This window comes from Hypanus sabinus, chromosome 8, assembly GCF_030144855.1.
Source record: "Hypanus sabinus isolate sHypSab1 chromosome 8, sHypSab1.hap1, whole genome shotgun sequence".
NCBI classification, from domain to species: Eukaryota; Metazoa; Chordata; class Chondrichthyes; order Myliobatiformes; family Dasyatidae; genus Hypanus; species Hypanus sabinus.
This window is the reverse complement of record NC_082713.1, coordinates 17,957,826-17,976,597: the sequence shown is the minus strand read 5'-3', so window position 1 is coordinate 17,976,597 and position 18,772 is coordinate 17,957,826. Positions and strand designations below refer to the sequence as shown.

Sequence of the window (18,772 nt, the reverse complement as noted above, 5' to 3'; positions counted from 1 at the left end):
TTCCCTCCACTATAGATGCTGCCCTAACCTGCATCTCCTGTATTTCTCAAACATCCAGGTTCACCCCATCTTCCTGCTGCTTTAACAGTGATAGAGTTCCTCTTGTCCTTACCTACCACCCCGTGAGCCTCCACATCCAAGACATTATTCTCTGCAACTTCCACCATCTGCAAGGGATCCTACCATTAAACATACCTTGACCTCCTGCCATCCACTTTCCACAGGGGTCCCTTTCTCCACAATTCCCTTGTCCATTCGCCCTTCCCCACTAACCTCCACTCATCCTGGCAAGTGGCCTAAGAGCTACACCTGCTCAATACGTCTCCTCCCTCACCTCCACTCAGGGCTCCAAACAGTTCACTTGCCAATCTGATAAGGCTTTTCATTGTGTCTGGTGCTCCCAATGCAGCATTCTCTACGTGGGTGAGACCTGCCATAAATCGGGAGACTGCTTTGTTGAGCATCTCTGCTCCATCTGCCACGAGCAGGACTTCCTGCTGGCTAGACATTTTAATTCCCATTCCCATTCCTGTTCGGGCATGTCAGTCCATGGCCTCATTTTGGCACCTCCAACCTGATGGCATGAATATTGATTTTTCCTTCTGGTAAACAAATTCCACCCCTCTCCCCATTCCTCTATTCTTCACAATGACTTTTATCTCCTCTCACCTGCCTATCACTTCTGCCTAGGTCCCCTCCAGCTTCCCTTTCTCCTATGGTCCACTCTTCTCTCCGATCAGATTCCTTCTTCTCCAGCCCTTTACCTTTCACACCCACCTGGCTTCACCTATCACTGTCCACATAACCTCCTTCCCCCTCCCCCCACCCTTTTGTCCTGCCATCTTCTCCCTTCCTTCTTAGTCCTGAAGAAGGCTCTTGGCCTGAAACATCGACAATCATAGATGCTGCCTGACCTGCTGAGTTCCTCCATCATTTTGTGTGTGTTGCTTTGGACTGCAAGCATCTGGACACTTCCTCATGTTTATAATTTATTTTCATGTATCTGATGTTTTTGCAATATCGTTTATGCACCTTATAACATTGGCACTTGTGCACCATATCACACTGGAGCATTACCGTATAAAAAATTAAGTTACAGAGTTATAGTACAGTACAGAAACAGGCCCTTCAGTGCACCCAGTCCATGCTGAAATGTTATTCTGCCTTGTTCCATTGACCTGTACCCAGACCATAGTCCCGCATCCCCCTCCCATCCATGTATCTATCTAAGCTTCTCTTAAATGATGAAGTCAAGCTTACATCCACCACTTGTACTGGCAACTCATTCCACACTCGCACTATCCTCTGAGTGAAGAAGTTCCCCTTAAATATTTCACCTTTCATCTTTAACCCATGACCTCAAGTTCTAGTCAAAATCCAACTTCAGCGAGGAAAGTCTGCCAGCCTTTACCCTCATAATTTTGTATACCTCTATCAAATCTCCCCTTATTCTCCTACACTCCAGGGAATAAAGTCCTAAAGTCCATTGAATACTCACAGTAGAACTGCAATACACTGTGATATTCTGTGTACTTAAGGGATAGTGTTAACATTGAACAACTCAATAGGGCAGCTTTGAACCGACTGCACCAACATCTTCCAAAGCTCACACAACACGGTTAAACCCAAAGGGGGTATTTTCCTGACATTTAACTGATAATTTACTCATGATACGAGTGACATCACTGACAAAACTCTATTCACAGCATTTCTACTGAGGTGTGCCAGATCTGCAGTACACAGCCAGGAGAAAGCACAATGGTGGAAAGAGTGAACAGCTTCAAGTACCTGAGGATCAACACCTCAGAGGATCTGTCTTGGAGCCAACTCATTGATGCAATCATAAAAAAGGCATTACTTCACTAGGAGTTTTAGGAGATTTGGTATGTCATCAAAAACTTTTGCAAATTTCTATTGATGTACAATGGAGAACATTCTGATTGGTTTCATCACTGCCTGGTACAGAGGCCCCAATCCTCAGGATCACATGATGTTGTCAAGGCTTGTAGACCCAGCTGACTCCATCACGAGCACAAACCTCCATACCCTCATCTTGAAAAGGTGGTGCCTCAAGAAGCAGTATCCATCACTAAAGACCCCCACCATCTGGGACATGTCCCCCTTCGTGTTACTACCATGGTGGAGAACATAGAGGAGGCTGAAGATCCATACTCAGTGATTCAGAAAGAAATTATCCCTTCCCTCATTTGGATTTCTGAGTGGGCCATGAATAATTTATTGCAATTTTATATCTTTCCACTGTACTGAAGCTGTCTCTGAGCCTGGTGGTACATGCTTCTGCCTGACGGGACCGGGAGAAGAGAGTGGGGTGGGAGGGGTGTTTGATTATGCTGGCTGCTTTACTGAGGTAGAAAGGAGTGTAGATAGTGCCCATAGAAGCGAGGCGAGTTTCCATCGTGTTTTGAGCTGTGTCCACAACTCTCTGCAGTTTCTTTTAAGTCTTGGGCAGAGCAGTTGCCCTACCAAGGTGTGTTGCATCCAGATAGGATGTCTTCTATGTTGCTTCAATAAAAAATGGTGTCCAGCTTTCTTGATGGTGGAGCGGCATCCAAACAAATAGAAGCCATTCTATTACGCTGTGTTTTTCTCTCTCTGTCTGTCCACTTGCCCTTCGGAGTATCAGAACAAAGAAGCCATACAGTCCGTCGGGTTGGGTCGGACTACATTGTCCATGATCCCGCGCGGCCCGGCACGTCTGCGCAGTGGTATGGTCAGGTGATGCGGTTGGCGAAGGCAACGGCGGCAGCAACAGGCGGGCGGCGGCTTCGGGCCTGAGGGACTTCTGGCCGCGCACATAGCAGGTATTGCTTCTCCTATTACTGGCATTGTTATCCATTCAAAGGAGGCTTTCAGCCGGTAGCACGCTGTTTGTGGTGTTCACAGCGGGATTTAATAACGAGAGGGCCGTTTCTGCCAGGTGAAGGGCTGCTGCTAGATTGGGCCTGCCTGAAGTCACCTCTCTGTACTGGGGCAGGTGTCAAAGTTAACAGTAGTTCAGGTCAGAGCATTAAACCATCTCGGGACAGGAGCTGCGAAATAAAGTGGGGGCAAAACAAAAACTTCCGTCACCACACTGTGTTTTATTAATTGTGAATGTCCTCCTACGAGCTGTAAATATTGGGTGAAATTACGATGAATAATGCGGTATGTGGTTTCACATACAGTGGTGCTAGAAAGTTTGTGAACCCTGTAGGATTTTCTCTATCTCTGCATAAATATGACCTAAAATATGATCGGATCTCCACGTAAGTCCTAACATTTGATAAAGAGAACCCAGTTAAATAAATAACACAAAAATGTACTTGTTCATTTATTTATTGAGAAAAATTATACAATATCACATGCAGTTGTTAGAAAAGTAATAACTGGTGTGACCCCCTCGTACAGCAATAACTTCTACCAAACATTTCTGGTAACTGTTGATCAGTCCTGCAGATCAGGTTGGTGGAATTTTAGGCAATTCCTCCTTAGAAAGCTGCTTCAACTTTGGGATGTTGGTGGGCTTCCTTTGGGTTCTTCCCCAACATTTCTGTAGGATTAAATTCAGGACTTTGACTCAGCCATTCCAAAACACAAATCTTTTTAAAACTATTCTGTTGTTGATTTACTCTTGTTTACTGGATCATTGTCTTGTTGCATTATCCAACTTCTATTACTACTCTGACATTCTCCTGTAAAATGTCTTGATGTAATTTTGAATTCATTGTTCTCTCATTGATTGAAAGTTATCTGGGCCCTGAGGCAACAAAGCAGGCTCAAACCATGCTGCTCCTTCCACCATGCTTCACAGTTGGGATGAGGTTTCGGTGTTGGTGTGCAGTGCCCTTTTTCCTCCAAACACAATGCTGTGCATTTCTGTCAAAAAGTTAAACTTTTGTCTCAACTGTCCATATAACATTGTCCCAGAAAACATCCAGACTGGAGATGTGCTGCACTGTTCTTTTTTGGAGAGCAGTGGTTTCCTCCATGGTGTCCTTCCACGAACACCATTCTTGTTCAGTGTTTTTCTTATAGTGGACACATGAACAGAGCCTTTAACAAGTTCTAAAGATCTCTGCAGGTCTTTTGCTGTTACTGTTGGGTTCTTTTTTTAAACCTCCTTCAGCAATGCATATTGGGCTCTTGCTGTGATCTTTGCAGGATGCCCACTCCTAGGGAGTAGCAACAGTACTGAATATCCTCCATTTGTAGATGATTTCTCTTACTGGGGACTGATGAGCACTTCGGTCTTTAGAAATGCTTTTGTAGCCCTTTCCAGTTTCATGCATCTCTATGATCCTTCTTCTAAGGTCCTCTGAAAGTTGTCTGGATTGAGGCATGGTGCACATAAACAAATCTTCCTTGAGAAGAGCAGGCTCTGTTAGTAACCTGACTTTGTGTGTCTTATAGGACAGGGCACCTCTACAACCCACACCTCCAATCTCATCTCATTGACTGGAACACCTGACTCCAAATAGCTTTTGTAAAAGACATTACTGCAAAGGTTCACATACTTTTTCCAACAAATACATAAAATATTGGATCATTTTTCACAATAAATAAATGAATGAGTATAATGTTTTTGTGTTATTTAATTGGGTTCTCTTTATCTAGTTTTAAGACTTGCATGAAGATCTGATCATATTTTAAGTCATATTTATGTGGAAACAGAGAAAATTCTACAGGGTTCACAAACTTTCTAGCACCACTATTTTTGTCTGTCCTTTGAGGTTTGTGCTTCCGATTAGTAACATTAGCAAATTTGCTGATGACACAAAGCTGGGTGGCAGTGTGAAATGTCAAGAGGATGTTATGAGAATGCAGGGTGACTTGGACAGGTTGGGTGAGTGGGCAAATGTATGGCAGATGCAGTTTAATGTGGATAAATGTGAGGTTATCCACTTTGGTGGCAAGAACAGGAAGGCACATTACTATCTAAATGGAGTCAAGTTAGGAAAAGGGGAAGTACAACGAGATCTAGGTGTTCTTGTACATCAGTCAATGAAAGCAAGCATGCAGGTACAGCAGGCAGTGAAGAAAGCTAATGGCATGCTGGCTTTTATAACAAGAGGAATTGAGTATAGGAGTAAAGAGGTCCTTCTGCAGCTGTACAGGGCCCTGGTGAGACCCCACTTGGAGTATTGTGTTCAGTTTTCGTCTCCAAATTTGAGGAAGGACATTCTTGCTATTGAGGGAGTGCACTGTAGGTTCACAAGATTAATTTCCGGAATGGCGGGACTGTCATATGTTGAAAGATTGGAGCAACTGGGCTTGTATACACTGGAATTTAGAAGGATGAGAGGGGATCTGATTGAAACATATGAGATTATTAAGGGATTGGACACACTGGAGGTAGGAAGCATGTTCCCGCTGATGGGTGAGTCCAGAACTAGAGGCCACAGTTTAAGAATAAGGGGTAGGCCATTTAGAACAGAGATGCGGAAAAACTTTTTTTCACCCAGAGTGGTGTATATGTGGAATGCTCTGCCCCAGAAGGTAGTGGAGGCCAAGTCTCTGGATTCATTCAAGAGAGAGAGAGAGATAGAGCTCTTATAGATAGCGGGGTCAAGGGATTTGGGGAGAGGGCAGGAACGGGGTACTGATTGTGTATGATCAGCCATGATCACAGTGAATGGCGGTGCTGGCTAGAAGGGCTGAATAGCCTACTCCTGCACCTACTGTCTATTGTATATTGATACAGTAGAATTATTATTTTTAATGCCATCAAGACAGCATGTGTTTCTTGAAGCCTGAGTGGGAGCATTTAATGAAGGAATATTGTGACAATTTGTGAAACTTTCAGAAAAGTTAAGTGGAATTTTAGGAAATAGTATATTAAGGTGCTGTATGCTTGTTAGAAATCAACTTTGTTCAATGAAGAACTTTCAAAAAAGTTAGTTTTCAAGTACACATGGACTACAGATCAGAAAATCTGTTGGAAAGGTCCTCACTACTCCTCTTTTGCACTGCTTTGTACTTTGGATAGGTACATGGATTGGGTGCAGGTTGATGGGATTAGGCAGAATAATAGCTTACATGGGCTGTTTAGGGCTGTAGCATTCTGTGACTCTACTTATTTATGTTTTATTGTAACTCGTGCCACATAAGAAACTTCACAACTTCCATTAGTGACAATAAATCTGATTTGGATTCTTGTTGGTTTGGAAGTATTTTTGGGCAGCATGAGAGACAACAATTTGGGTCAGTGATCTTTAATCAGTTAAAGGAAAAGTTAAGGTTATTATCAAAGTACTGATAGGTCACCATATATAACCCTGAGATTCATTTTCTTGCGGGCATACTCAATAAATCCATCAAATAATAACCCTTGTAGAGTCAGTGCAAAATTGCACCAACTTGGGTGTTCAACCAGTGTGTAAATATAAAAGGAAAGGAATAATAATGGTAAGTAAATTATTAATAAATATTGAGAACATGAGATGAATCCTTGAAAGTGAGTTCACAGGTTGTGGGAACATGTCAATTATGGGGCAAGTGAAGTTACCCCTTTGGTTCAGGAGACTGATGATTGAGGGGTAATAACTGTTCCTGAACCTGGTTAACATTTTGACTTGCGGAGGAGGGTAGAGCAAAGGCAATTTGGAAGGGACTGAATGATACAAGTGATTTAGGTGCTAGATAGGAGAAGACAGTAAAGGCTGATTAAAGTTGGTTGCAGGCCACAGCCTCAGTTCAACGCAGAGCAGCAGCTGAACACCAGCTCGTCCCTCTCCTCTGGCCCGGCACCCAAGTCAGCCAAACCTCGGGTCGTTCCTCACTCTCAGACCTGCAATAGTTCATTCAATAAAACTCAATATAGTAATTATAAATTGGGTTTACCTTATTCACTGAATAGTCTATGGTGCCATTATCAGTCATGAACAAGTTCCAGTTAAGTAGGTAAAAATGCTTTATTTAAAGCATGTTCAATGTGGAAAGGTCATAAATTCCAACAGCACTTATTAGGTGATGGCAAATTACAGACATTCTGCAACTGGTCCTGTTCAGTTCAGAATATTGCAAAGCCTGATCAAAAATCCACATTGTTCATGTTACAAATAATATTGAAACCATGACAACATGTATTCTATTTACGTTCAGCCCTTTTTTAGTAAAGGGTTACATCCCTGGATCCAAAATGTGTCCTTTCTCTGTAAGCTAACTTCTCTTTGTATTCACTCTGTTTGACTGTATAGGGTTTATGTTATTTAGACCCTTTCCTTGCATGATGTTTACACATTTTTATAGCCAGCAGAAATTTCAGAGTGATCAGAAGCATGGATTTTTGATCAGGCTTTGCAATATTCTGAACTGAACAGGACCAGTTGCAGAATGTCTGTAATTTGCCATCACCCTATGAGTGCTGTTGGAATTTATGACCTTTCCACATTGAAAAGCTCAGGTATTCATTTCCTTAATCAATTTGGGTATTGGTGGAACTATAATGTGACTTTTTGAAGAGATTTCTTGTGGCAGGTCAAAAGGAAAATACAACATTCATATGGCTGGATTCATTAGTTTATTGTAAGTAAAGAGTATCTAGTTTATGTATCTAGTATCTAGTTTTAATTGTGGAAAATATCGCTGAGAGCTGAACCAAAATGAAAAAATAGTACAAATATATGCACGTCTAAAGAGAAAAGGTACCCTTCATTACAAAGTTCTGAGCAGAGTTGTGCTGTGCTTTTCTCTGCAGATGTTACTGGACCTGTCATGAACTGTTTTGTTTTAAGTTGATCAAACATTTTCTGTGTGCTGTTTTCTTAAACATTTGTAATATCTTCCTGCTAAAGAGATTAGCAAACCTAATGCAAATACATATCAAACTGCAGAGGATACTTAGGATGTATAGGAACTCTAACACAAAACTTCAATACTAATGAGCTGCCAGGTAGCTGCTATTTCTGGTTTTTTTGGAGAAAAAATAAAGCTGCTGACGATACTAGAAGCTAATAGTGTTTTGATAAAGTTGCAGACATCCCTTTTTAAAGCAGGAGATGGGATTTGCATTCAGCCCACGCTCACTTCTCCTCACTCGTGGGGACTGTATTTACCTGGAGTAGCTCTTCAAATGGTAAACTGACCTAGGAATCTCCCTCTCGCTTGGCGTACAAGACCTTCTGACAGTAAATAGAACATAGAACAGTACAGCATTGGACAGACCATTCAGCCCACAATATTGTTCTGATCTTGATGCCATATCCCTCCGTTTCCTTCATGTGTTTATCTACTGGCCCGGTTACCTATTCCAGGCACCTGCCACATTCTGTGTTTTTTAAAAAAAACAAACCTCTTGCATTGCTTTTAAACTTCCCCCCATAACCTTAAAAGCACATCTTCTGGTGTTTGACATTTCTACCATGGGAAAAAGATTTTGACAGTCTACTCCATCTTTGTCTCAATAATTTACAAAAATCTGTCAAGTCTTTGATACTCTAAGGACAATAGCCCTAGTTTGTTCAACCTTTTCTCATAGCTCTTATAATCTAATCCAAGCAGCATCCTAGTAAACCTCTCCAGAACCCTTTAATGGGGTGACCAGAACTGACACAGATAGAGTAGATATTTGGAACTGCACACTGCAGTTTCACTGAAGATTTATATAGCATGACTTTTCTTATTCTTACACTCAACACTTCTATCAACGAAGGCAAGTAAGGCAAAGATGTTTTATGTTGCCTTTACCATCTTTTCTACTTGTGTAGCGAGTACTGCATTTCTGGGCTCACTGGATTTGAAATAATTAAAATACTTCTTAAAAACATAACTGGATAAAAATGACTAAACATTGGAAAACAATCAAATATATTAATGTAATTTAGAATTGTAAATTACCTTGAACATCTCTTGTTTTCAAAGCTATTGACTCCATTGGAAATGAATGAAAGCACCCTTGCACCTGAACTGGCATGGCTATTGGTTGATATGCCAGAGCTTCTTGTTTTGGTCGAAGCAGTGCATGTGTCCCTTCACAGACCTGAAAATGTTATTATTTATTGAGATACAGTGCAGAACACCCCTGATTTAACCCTACTCTAGTCATGGGACAATTTACAATAACCTACCAGCCAGTATGTCTTGACTGCTGGAGAAACTGAAACACCCCCCACAGGGTCATTGGGAGAACATACAAAGTCCTTACTTTGAACCCAGTTCGCAGGTACTGTAATGTGATGTGCTAACACTGTGGTACTGTGATTTATGGTCATGAAGTAAATTGTTCAGCCTACAAAATGTTCTGAATTGTGAATGTTGTGCTTAACTGTTCTGACCTAATATTTTTGTCATCCAAAGCAATTACTGTTTATATGTCTCTGTTGCAGTTTCTTGATGCATCTGCTTGCAATATGCGGACATGAATTTTAGAATATGTTTTATATTAGGTGAGGATAAATTGAGAAAGCCTTGTAGGGAAATTATTTTTGTTTTTAAATCATGGGATTATAGCATTCTGTAGCATGCTCAGCAATGTAGTGAAGGTGTTGGTAAGGAGTTCTAGGATCTTGATTGTGATGCAAATACAGAATAGTTTCAAGAGGGTGATTGGTTACAAGAAAACAAATTCTGCTTCTACTTTTCTGGAAAAAAGGAAGCCTAAATGCTCATGATATTAGTGGCTAGAGAATTCAGATAAAATTGTGGTGATTTGAGGATTTCCAGAGAACATGTACCTGCTAGAAATTGCAGAAGCTGATGTTCCTGTATGAGTGGTGTGGGGTTTTGGTGGTAGATGGTGCTTCTGGTGGTGGATATGTAAGCTGACTTGTGCTAGTTGCTGCCAGTCTCCTTTAAGGAATAATGGAACTGAACTCATCAGGGCACACATCGATTGTGGAAGGTTGTGGGCTCTTGGAAATTAGTTCATTTATCATAGAACAACTACCTACTCATTTGTTCTTGTAGCCAATATGATGGGTCCAATAAGTATCTGGACAATGACAGCACAGAAACAGGCTCTTTGGCCCATCTAGTCCATGCAGGACTATTATTCTGCCTAGTTCCATTGACCTGCACCTGCTTAGACTTCCATGCCCTTCCCAATATATATTTATCCAAACCCTTCTTAAATGTTGGAATTGAACCTACATCCACCACTTCCACTGGCAGCTTGTTCCATGCTCTCATCATCCTCTGAGTGGAAAAGTGATTGGGGGAAATTTAGTAAAGGTGATTGTAATGAAGTTAGATGAATTTTAAGGTGAGTTGTTTCTGGGGAGTTGATTGACATGATTTTTACCTGCTGGTTATTAGCCCAAACCTTTATGTTGTCCAGATCTTGCTGCATGTCAGTGAGGGCTAACTCCTTCAATAAACAGTTGAGTGAGGAGCATGCAATTTCTGAAGCTGCTCCTCCTTATTAAAGCAAATTGTTTCGGTACAGGGATAGGAGTAAGCCAAAGGTAATGAGCTGCCATCTTAATTATGAATCTTTAAAATTATAGCATGGTTTTCAAAATTAATCTAATCCCAAACTACTGCATTGTACGGTGGCTACAGTACCCTAGAGATGATTTTATGCCATTAGAACCATCGAAACTATAGTAAATGCTACCCATGTGATTTCACCAGAATTACTATCCTGAAACATTAAGATTTCAAACCTCATTAATCACTTGTAGTATGCCCTGAATAGAGACCTGTCCATCATGAGCAGTCATATTCATGACTTGTACCCTGGAGAATATTAACTAATCAGTTGTAGTCGTGAACAGAGCTGATCAGATGCCTAAGTAATTGATTTAGCCTTCACGTTAATGAAACATTTATTGTCAATGTTTCAGAGGCAGTTAGACCTGCAGAAATCCAAGTGGCCATGTTTGGGGAAATGTAATTTAAATATTATTTTGTTGGTTACATTGAATTTTTTTAGAAAATGTGATGTATTCTTACTAATTGAATTTTGACATGGACATCTTTCAGTTTAGAGCATTCAGAATAAGTGACCAGTCGGTAATATTCATTGTTGTGTCCGTTAGTCAAATTGAATGTTTAATCTTGTCCCATCAGTCTTCCCAATTGATACAGATACTTAAATGTTTCCTACTGTAAAGCACTTAGTGTCATAGAGTTATAGAGCATAGGAAAATGCGGTGGAAACCACTAAGTCCCTGCCTGCTCTCTGTAAAGAATCTTCTACAGTTCTTTCTCTCTGCTCTATCCTTTAACCTCTACAAGAGCATCTCCCTCAAGTATTTACACAATGTTCCTTCAAACTCATTAAATATTTCAGCTTCCACCACCCTTGAGGACAGTAAGCTACTGGTCATTAGTATTGTCTACTCTATCAGAGAAAGGTTTTTTCATGTTAAAAAAAAATCACATTTCTTTTGGACACAGTTTGAGTGTGTTCCCTTGTGTCCAGTAATTTCAAAGGGGAAAAACATATCTAACTTGATTAATAATTTTTATTGGTTGCTTTATTATTCCTTTTTTTTGCAAATTACAGAGGGTTTATTTTATTTAGAGATACAGTGCAGAATATGCCTTCAAGCCATACCACCCAGCAAACCCCAATTTAACCCTAGCTAATCGTGGGACAGTTTACAATGACCAATTAACCTATTAATCAGTAAGTCTTCTGACTGTGAGGAAACCAGAGGACCTGGAGAAAATCTGAGCATTCCATGGGGAGGATGTACAGACTCCTTACAGATGATGTCAGAATTTAACTCTGAATTCCAAATCCCTGAACTGTAATAGCATCGCCCTAACCACTGTGCTACAGCGGTGGTTTTGTGTATGTGTGTGTGTGCTGCTGCCAAATTGTGTATATAATATCTCTTGCACAGCAATATGACAACCAGTACTTCAGTATTTGGTTAGGTAAGGGTGATAATGGTCTAGGATACTAGGAATCAACAGTAAGCTCAGTCTTGCATCAGCATGGATCTTTAATTTATTTCTGAAGTTTAAAGTCTTGTCAGAAGTGCTGTCTGAGATGACAGAAACTGAACCCTCACCTGGCCTTCACAATTGCAGCATCCAGGAAGATAGGACTTTGTCTTTCTAAAAGAATACATCAATCAAGACCACTCTACTTCAGTGTAGACTTAAATTTCAGCTTGGGTTTTGCATAGGACTTGAGACTTCAGTTGACTTTTGATTATGTAGTGTAACTGAGGGGGTTAGTTCCAAGAATAATCAAAAAAATGCTGATGTAAGCTCGTCCAGTATAAGTCTGGACCGGGGGTCGGCAACCTGCGGCTCCCGAGCCATTTGTGGCTCTTTCACCTCTGTGCTGCGGCTCCCTGTGGCTTTGGGAAATAATTGGTCAGTATTTAATTAAAATGTATTTTATGTTAGTTTGTAGGCTTTTGAAATGTAATTATGGTGATCTTGTACAACCTAAGTGTAGCGACACATTTCCTGCCACATCATAAAACGGCTCACAATTAGCCAGCATTCCGGCTAAGGGAGATAGCCTACGGGGGTTTGTGAGTACACGTCTTTTGCAGCATCTGCGTCCATGGGGGCTGGGTTGAGGGAAGCTGAAAAGCAAGGCTGTTTAGTTCGAATAAAGCTATCTTTGACTGCAGTTTACTGACACCGCTACAACGTGTTTTTATCGCTGGCTGTCCAGACGGAAGGTGCTGAAACACTTTGTCGTGTGTCTGGAAGAAGTGAAAACTTTCCTGGGCAGCAAAGGGCTCACCTTTCCTGAGCTGGAACAGCCAGAGTGGCTGGAAAAGCTACACTTCATGGTAGACATGACAGCGCACCTGAACACGCTGAACACAGCTCTTCAGGGGAAAGGACGTACAGCCCTGCACATGTTGGAGGATGTTTTGGCATTCGAGCGCAAGTTGACAGTGCTTGCCAGAGATTTACAGAAAGGCACTTTGTCTCACTTCCCCAATTTGAGAGAGTTCAAACAAGGTCACGACATGATAATTTCGGAGTATTTACATTCTGCAATCATCGCAATGCAAACATCGTTTGGGAAACGCTTCTGTGAGTTCAGAGAGGAAAAAAACACATTATCCTTCCCGGTCACTCCCTTAAGCATCGATCCTTCCCTACTGAATACGACTGCATTGGCAGGTGTGAGTCAACCTGATCTTGAGATGGAACTGGCCGACATAGCCGACAAAGACATATGGGTGTCCAAGTTTAGACGCTTGACAGCAGACCTTGAAGATGTTGCCCGTCAGAAGGCCGTTCTTGCTCAGAAACACAAATGGAGTGATATTGAAAACCTCACAGATGACAGCTTGCGATCCTGTGTAAAGATGAAGGTGACATCATACAGCCCTGATGTGCAGACGCTGTGCGCTGAGGTCCAGGAGCAGAAATCCCATTAACCAAGTATGATAAATATTTTAATTGCCTATTATTTTACTTATATTCATATTTTTTCATTGTTCAGTGAAATAGTCCTTTCATTTTTCAGGATGACAGCTGGCTGACGTTATTTTTGGTTTGCTGCTGGCGGAAAATTTAAGTTCGGCGTTTTTCATAAATACAAGAAGGACTCAAATAGACATTGAATATTTTACTTAAAAGTAACTTTCAACCCAACGTCTTTTTTTCGGAGTTCAAAATGTTTTTGTTGCATGCAGAAATGTAATTTCGTTTTCTCTGCAGGAGTTCATCAATTTCATAAATGCAACACATTATAGTTTGTTTATACATAGCATAAAGGCAAAAAAAACGTTGTATGCAGTGTTATTTCATTTTAAATGTCAAACGGGTTTTGCGGCTCCCAGTGTTTTCTTTTCTGTGGGAAACGGGTCCAAGTGGCTCTTTCAGTGGTAAAGGTTGCTGACCCCTGGTCTGGACCATAGCTCTACACCCATGTCCGCTGCACCCAGCCAATGTACAGAACCCTCATTCTCTTGCAGATCCACCATATGGACAGCTCTGCCCCTAGATACACTGCACCAAAGTGTGGGTTGCAAAGCAAATATTGGATTACAGAATGTGAGGCAGTGGTCTGTGACTTGAAGCACAAGTCCAATCAAGTGGAGAGCATCAGAGTGGCCCCTTAGTAGCCTGCAGGACTCATTGGGAGCAGGCCTGTGGTGAAAGTAGATTGGAGCATTCATTAAATATTTGAATGTGAATCAATGTTATCAGTCAAAACTGGTTTGGAAATGAGAATTTAAAACCATCAAAGTTCAAAAGGCATTTATAAATAAAACTGGAAAAAGGTGAACAAAAGGGTCCTGATGAAAGATCTCGGCCCGAAATGACCGACTATTTATTCTTTTCCATAGATGCTGCCTGGTCTGCTGAGTTCCTCCCGCAAGTGTAACCCCACTTTTTCCTGTTGTTTGAAGTATTTTACAGTTAAAGCATTTTCTATTGGTTTATATTTGAATTAAAGTGATTTGAGTTAGGAACTTAATAGAATTATTATCAGCTGATCTAATGGTTGTGAGGGCAAGTCTTTTTTCATTGGGCTATAAAAAGTAGTTTGACCAGTATCCTACTCAAAACAAACTCTTTGTTCCTCTCTATCGATGCAGCTTGACCTATTGAGTTCCTCCAGCATTTTGTGTGCATTATTCTTAAAAACAAATGGGATGGATTCTAATGTCAAACAGGAAAATCATGGATAAGCTGGTAGAATAGTTTCCAAGAATAGAATTGCAAGTTCTTAGTTGATAACAATTTTGACAAAGCACATCTGAAATTCTATTTGCTTGTATGTTCTATGACAAAAGAGAAAGTGTGCTTTGCAAGTGCTGAGAATCTGCAGTTCCCCTTGCATTGAGCAGGATTTATGCAACAGCATGCACAATGATTGAGGAACTCGGTTTGTCAGCCTCCTTCTATGGAGTGAAATGGACAGTTAATTTTCATCAGAAACTTACAAGGATTTTGCTGGGACTTGTGCTGACTTTTAGGGAAGACTGCGTGCTTCCTTTTTCTTGACCAGATTTACCCTTCATCCTAACAGGAACCTGTTTCTCCTGGACACTTGTGATCACTCTTTTAAAACCCCCCACTTGTCATTTGTTCCTTTCTCTTCAGACAGGTGCACCCACTCGACTTCTGCCAGATCCTGATGTCCCTAAAATTAACCCTACTTCAGTTACTTAGGGTTTATGGAAAAGGATAGGCAATGGTTAATTAATCATGCCCTATCCTTTTCCATTACTCTCTTAAAGCTAATAGAATTATGGTCACTGGAGTCAAAGTGCTCCCTGACTGTCACTTCTGTTACTTGTCTCAGTCCCTAAGAGAAGGTCCAATATTGCACCCTTCTGAGAAAGGCTTTCTGTATGTTCACTCAGGAAACTTTCCCGACACACCACAAATTCCAGTCCCCTCTAGACTCATAACACTGGGTGGCCAAGTCAACAACGGGAAAATTAAAATCTACCTACTAATACAACCAACCATATTGAGCTTAAAACTATGAGTTTTAAGGTGTCTTTACACACCTGCTCCTTAAGTTCCTGCAGGCTGTTGTGGCATCTATAATACAGCCCTATTAGACTTGTTTCTTCTTGTTTCATATGGCCTCATTGGATCCCCCAAGAGTGTCATCTCATTTCTACAGTTTATTTTATTTTATTTTATTTTATTTTTATTTATTTAAAGATATACTGCATTACAGGCCCTTCTAGCCCTTCAAACTCCATTGCCAGCAACCCACCGGTTTAACCCTAGACTGATCACAGGACAATTTACAATGACCATTTAATCTACTGACTAGTACGCCTTTGGGATGAAACTGGAGGAACCAGAGGAAACTCACGCATTCTATGGAGAAAACATACAAACTCCTTACAGAGGATGCCAGCATTGAACTCTGACTCCAACTTGCTGAGCTGCATTAGTATTGCACTAACCATTATGCTACCATGTCTCATGGCATTTCTGCTATTGTGTCCTTTCTTATCAGAAAGGTTATTTCCCACCTCCTTGTTTACCTTTACCTTTGTCCCTCCTGTAGCATCTGTATCCTGGAATATTGAGCTGACAGTCCTGCTGTTCTGTTAATATCCTAGTCTTCAGAGCTGATTCATGCTCTGAGGTAATCCCCCTAACAGTCCTGGAATGAAAGGGTTAATGCATGAGTGGCATTTGATGACTCTGGGCCTATACTTGCTGGAGTTTAGAAGAATGGGGGAGGGGGTAATCTTAATACAACCTATCAAATATTGAAAGTCCTAGATAGAGTGGACGTGGAGAGGATGTTTCCTGTAGTGGGGGAGTCTAGGAATAGAATAGAAGGATGTCGCTTTACACCAGATGAAGGAGAACTTCTTTAGTCAGATGGTGATGAATGTGTGGAATTCATTGCTGCAGATGACTATGGGCCAAGTCATTCAGTATATTTAAAGTGGTGGTTGATAGGTTCTTGATTAGCAAGGGTGTCAAAGGTGACTGGGAGAGGACAGGAAGATAGTGTTGAGAGGGATAATAAATTTGCCATGTAGCACTGGTGGAACAGACTCGATGGGTCAAATGTCCAAATTTTGTTCCTATGTTTTATGGTCTTAAACCTTCAGAATTGAAATAAGTTCATTTTGACTAAATATTCCTTTCCCTGACTTTACTGCATCCATGGTTGTCCTGATTACTGGACTTGCTCTTGCTATTTATTCATTACTTGCTCAAACTCAGAGTCCCACCCCCATTATGTAGCCATTTACAAATGAAATCGTGAATCGCCGTTTCACACAAAAGGCACCAGAATGTTTACATAATAGGCATTGGATGCTAAGTCATTTGAAATGATCAAGGTTGAAATGTTGGATCTGTGTATGTCTTGATGATATGCATTCGAGAAAAAGAACGTTTTCTGTTGTTATCAGTAAAAGTACTGTCATGCAAAGTAAAGGTGTTTTAATAAATGAAAAGTTCTGCAGATGCTAGAAATCTAGAGCAGCGCACAAAAGATGCTGCAGGAACTTAGCAGGTCAGGCAGCATTTATGAAAATAAATAAACAATCGATGTTTAGGACTAGAAAGGAAGGGGGAAGACACCAGAGTAAAAAGGTGGGGGGACAGGAAAGAGGATAGCTAGAAAATGATAGCTGACGTCAGCTGACTGGGTAGGAAGGAATCTAATAGGAGAGGAGAGTGGACAATAGGAAAAAGGGAAGAAGGAGGGGCACCAAGGTAAAGTGATTGGCAGTTGAGAAGAGGTAAGAAGTCAGTGGAGAATAGTAGGAGGAAGGAGGACAGAAAGAAGTTATCAGAAGGAGAAATCGATGTTCATGCTATCAGTTTGGAGGCTACCCAGACAGAATATGAGGTGTTGCTCCTTCACCATAAGAGTGGCCTCATTGTGGCAAAAGAGGAGGCCTTGAACTATGTCTTGGAATGTGAATAGGAATTAAAATGTTGGTCACCAACATATTCTGCTTTTGGCAGATGGAGTGGAGGCGCTCAACAGAGTGGTCCCCCAATTTGTGTTGATTCTCACCAATGAGGGAGGATCTCATTGAAACCTATCAAATGTTGAAAGGCCTAGAGACAATGGCTGTGGAGAAGATGTTTCCCTTTAATGAGTCTAGGACCAGAGGGCACAGCCTAGAATGGAGGGATATCCATTTAGAACAGAGATGAGGAGGAATTTTTTTTTAGACAGATGGTGGTGAATCTGTGGAATTCGTTGCCACAGGCGACTGTGGAGGCCAAGTCATTGGGTGTAATTAAAGTAGAGGTTGATAGGTTTTTGATTAGTCATGGCATGAAAGATTTTGCAGAGAAGGCAGGAGAATGGGGTTGAAAGGGAAAATGGATCAGCCATGATGAAGTGGCAGAACAGACTCGATGGGCTGAATGGCCTAATTATGTTCCTATGTCTTGCGATTTTATGTAAAGGAGGCTACTTGGGATCACTGGATACAATGGATAACCCCAACAGACTTACCGGTGAAGTGTCTTCACCTTGAATGACTGTTTGGGACCCTGAATGGTGGAAAGCGTGGAGGTGAATTGGGCAAGTGTGGCATGGCTGTCACTTGCAATGATAGGTGCCATTAGGAGATTAGTTGGGAGAATTGAGTGGACGGGGAATCACGGGGGTGGGGGGGAAGTGATCCCAGTGTTTTCAATATATTTTAATAAAATTTTAATAATTTTAGTTTTATTTTCATTCATTTTTATGCTTCATCCCATTGTAAAGCATTTTGAAGTACTTCGTCTGTATGAAAAGTATTCTATAAATGTTTTACTATTATTGTTATTATTTCATGTGTGTTAATCCTAACCTTGGAGCAGTGATGAAATTATCTGAATTTGTTCATATATTAATATCAAACATAGATGGCTTTGTCCTACAGACCTACAGAGCCCTCAGAGCCACTTCAGAAAATGTTCAAAGCTGTCTGTGACTTGTGATGATTTTTCTTATTTATTTCACTTCATTAAATTCCATAGTTTGGAAAATTTCAGAAATGGAAACCTTGTTCAGGATTCTATTTAATATCGTCAAAATATTTTAAGTTATCTTAAATTACACAGTATGGAGTAGAGAAGTGGGAAATGAAGAATAAGAATGTTAAGTTTTGCGGCGGCATGACCTGTTATATTAAGTATACAGATCTTTCATGTAAGGAACCTTAATTTCATTAAAGTAAATATTGACATTGCATATTTACGTAATGGAATATACTGCGCTTCTAAGTTTGGTATGAAGTCTTCCCCAGTTAGAATTCGATTGTATATGGAAACTCCCAGCATATTATGTAGTCAAATTACATCGAGAATATCACCTCAGCATGACTTTGTGTTTACATGGCAATTTTAGTCTACAAAAGTAACAAAATATTTCTTGTAAAAGGAATTTTTGATAAAATCCTACTGAGCT

The 18,772-nt window shown here is 40.8% G+C and overlaps 1 protein-coding gene across 2 annotated transcripts in view; it reads left to right on the top strand.

Moving 5' to 3' along the window:
* Window positions 1-2,728: 2,728 nt before the first annotated feature.
* Window positions 2,729-18,772, top strand: part of mtm1 (myotubularin 1) — a 122,603-nt gene continuing 106,559 nt past the window's right edge. For both annotated transcript variants that reach the window (XM_059976735.1, XM_059976736.1), the window contains exon 1: window positions 2,729-2,822. The gene's annotated coding sequence lies outside the window, so the exon portion shown is untranslated. The remainder of the gene's footprint in view (window positions 2,823-18,772) is intronic.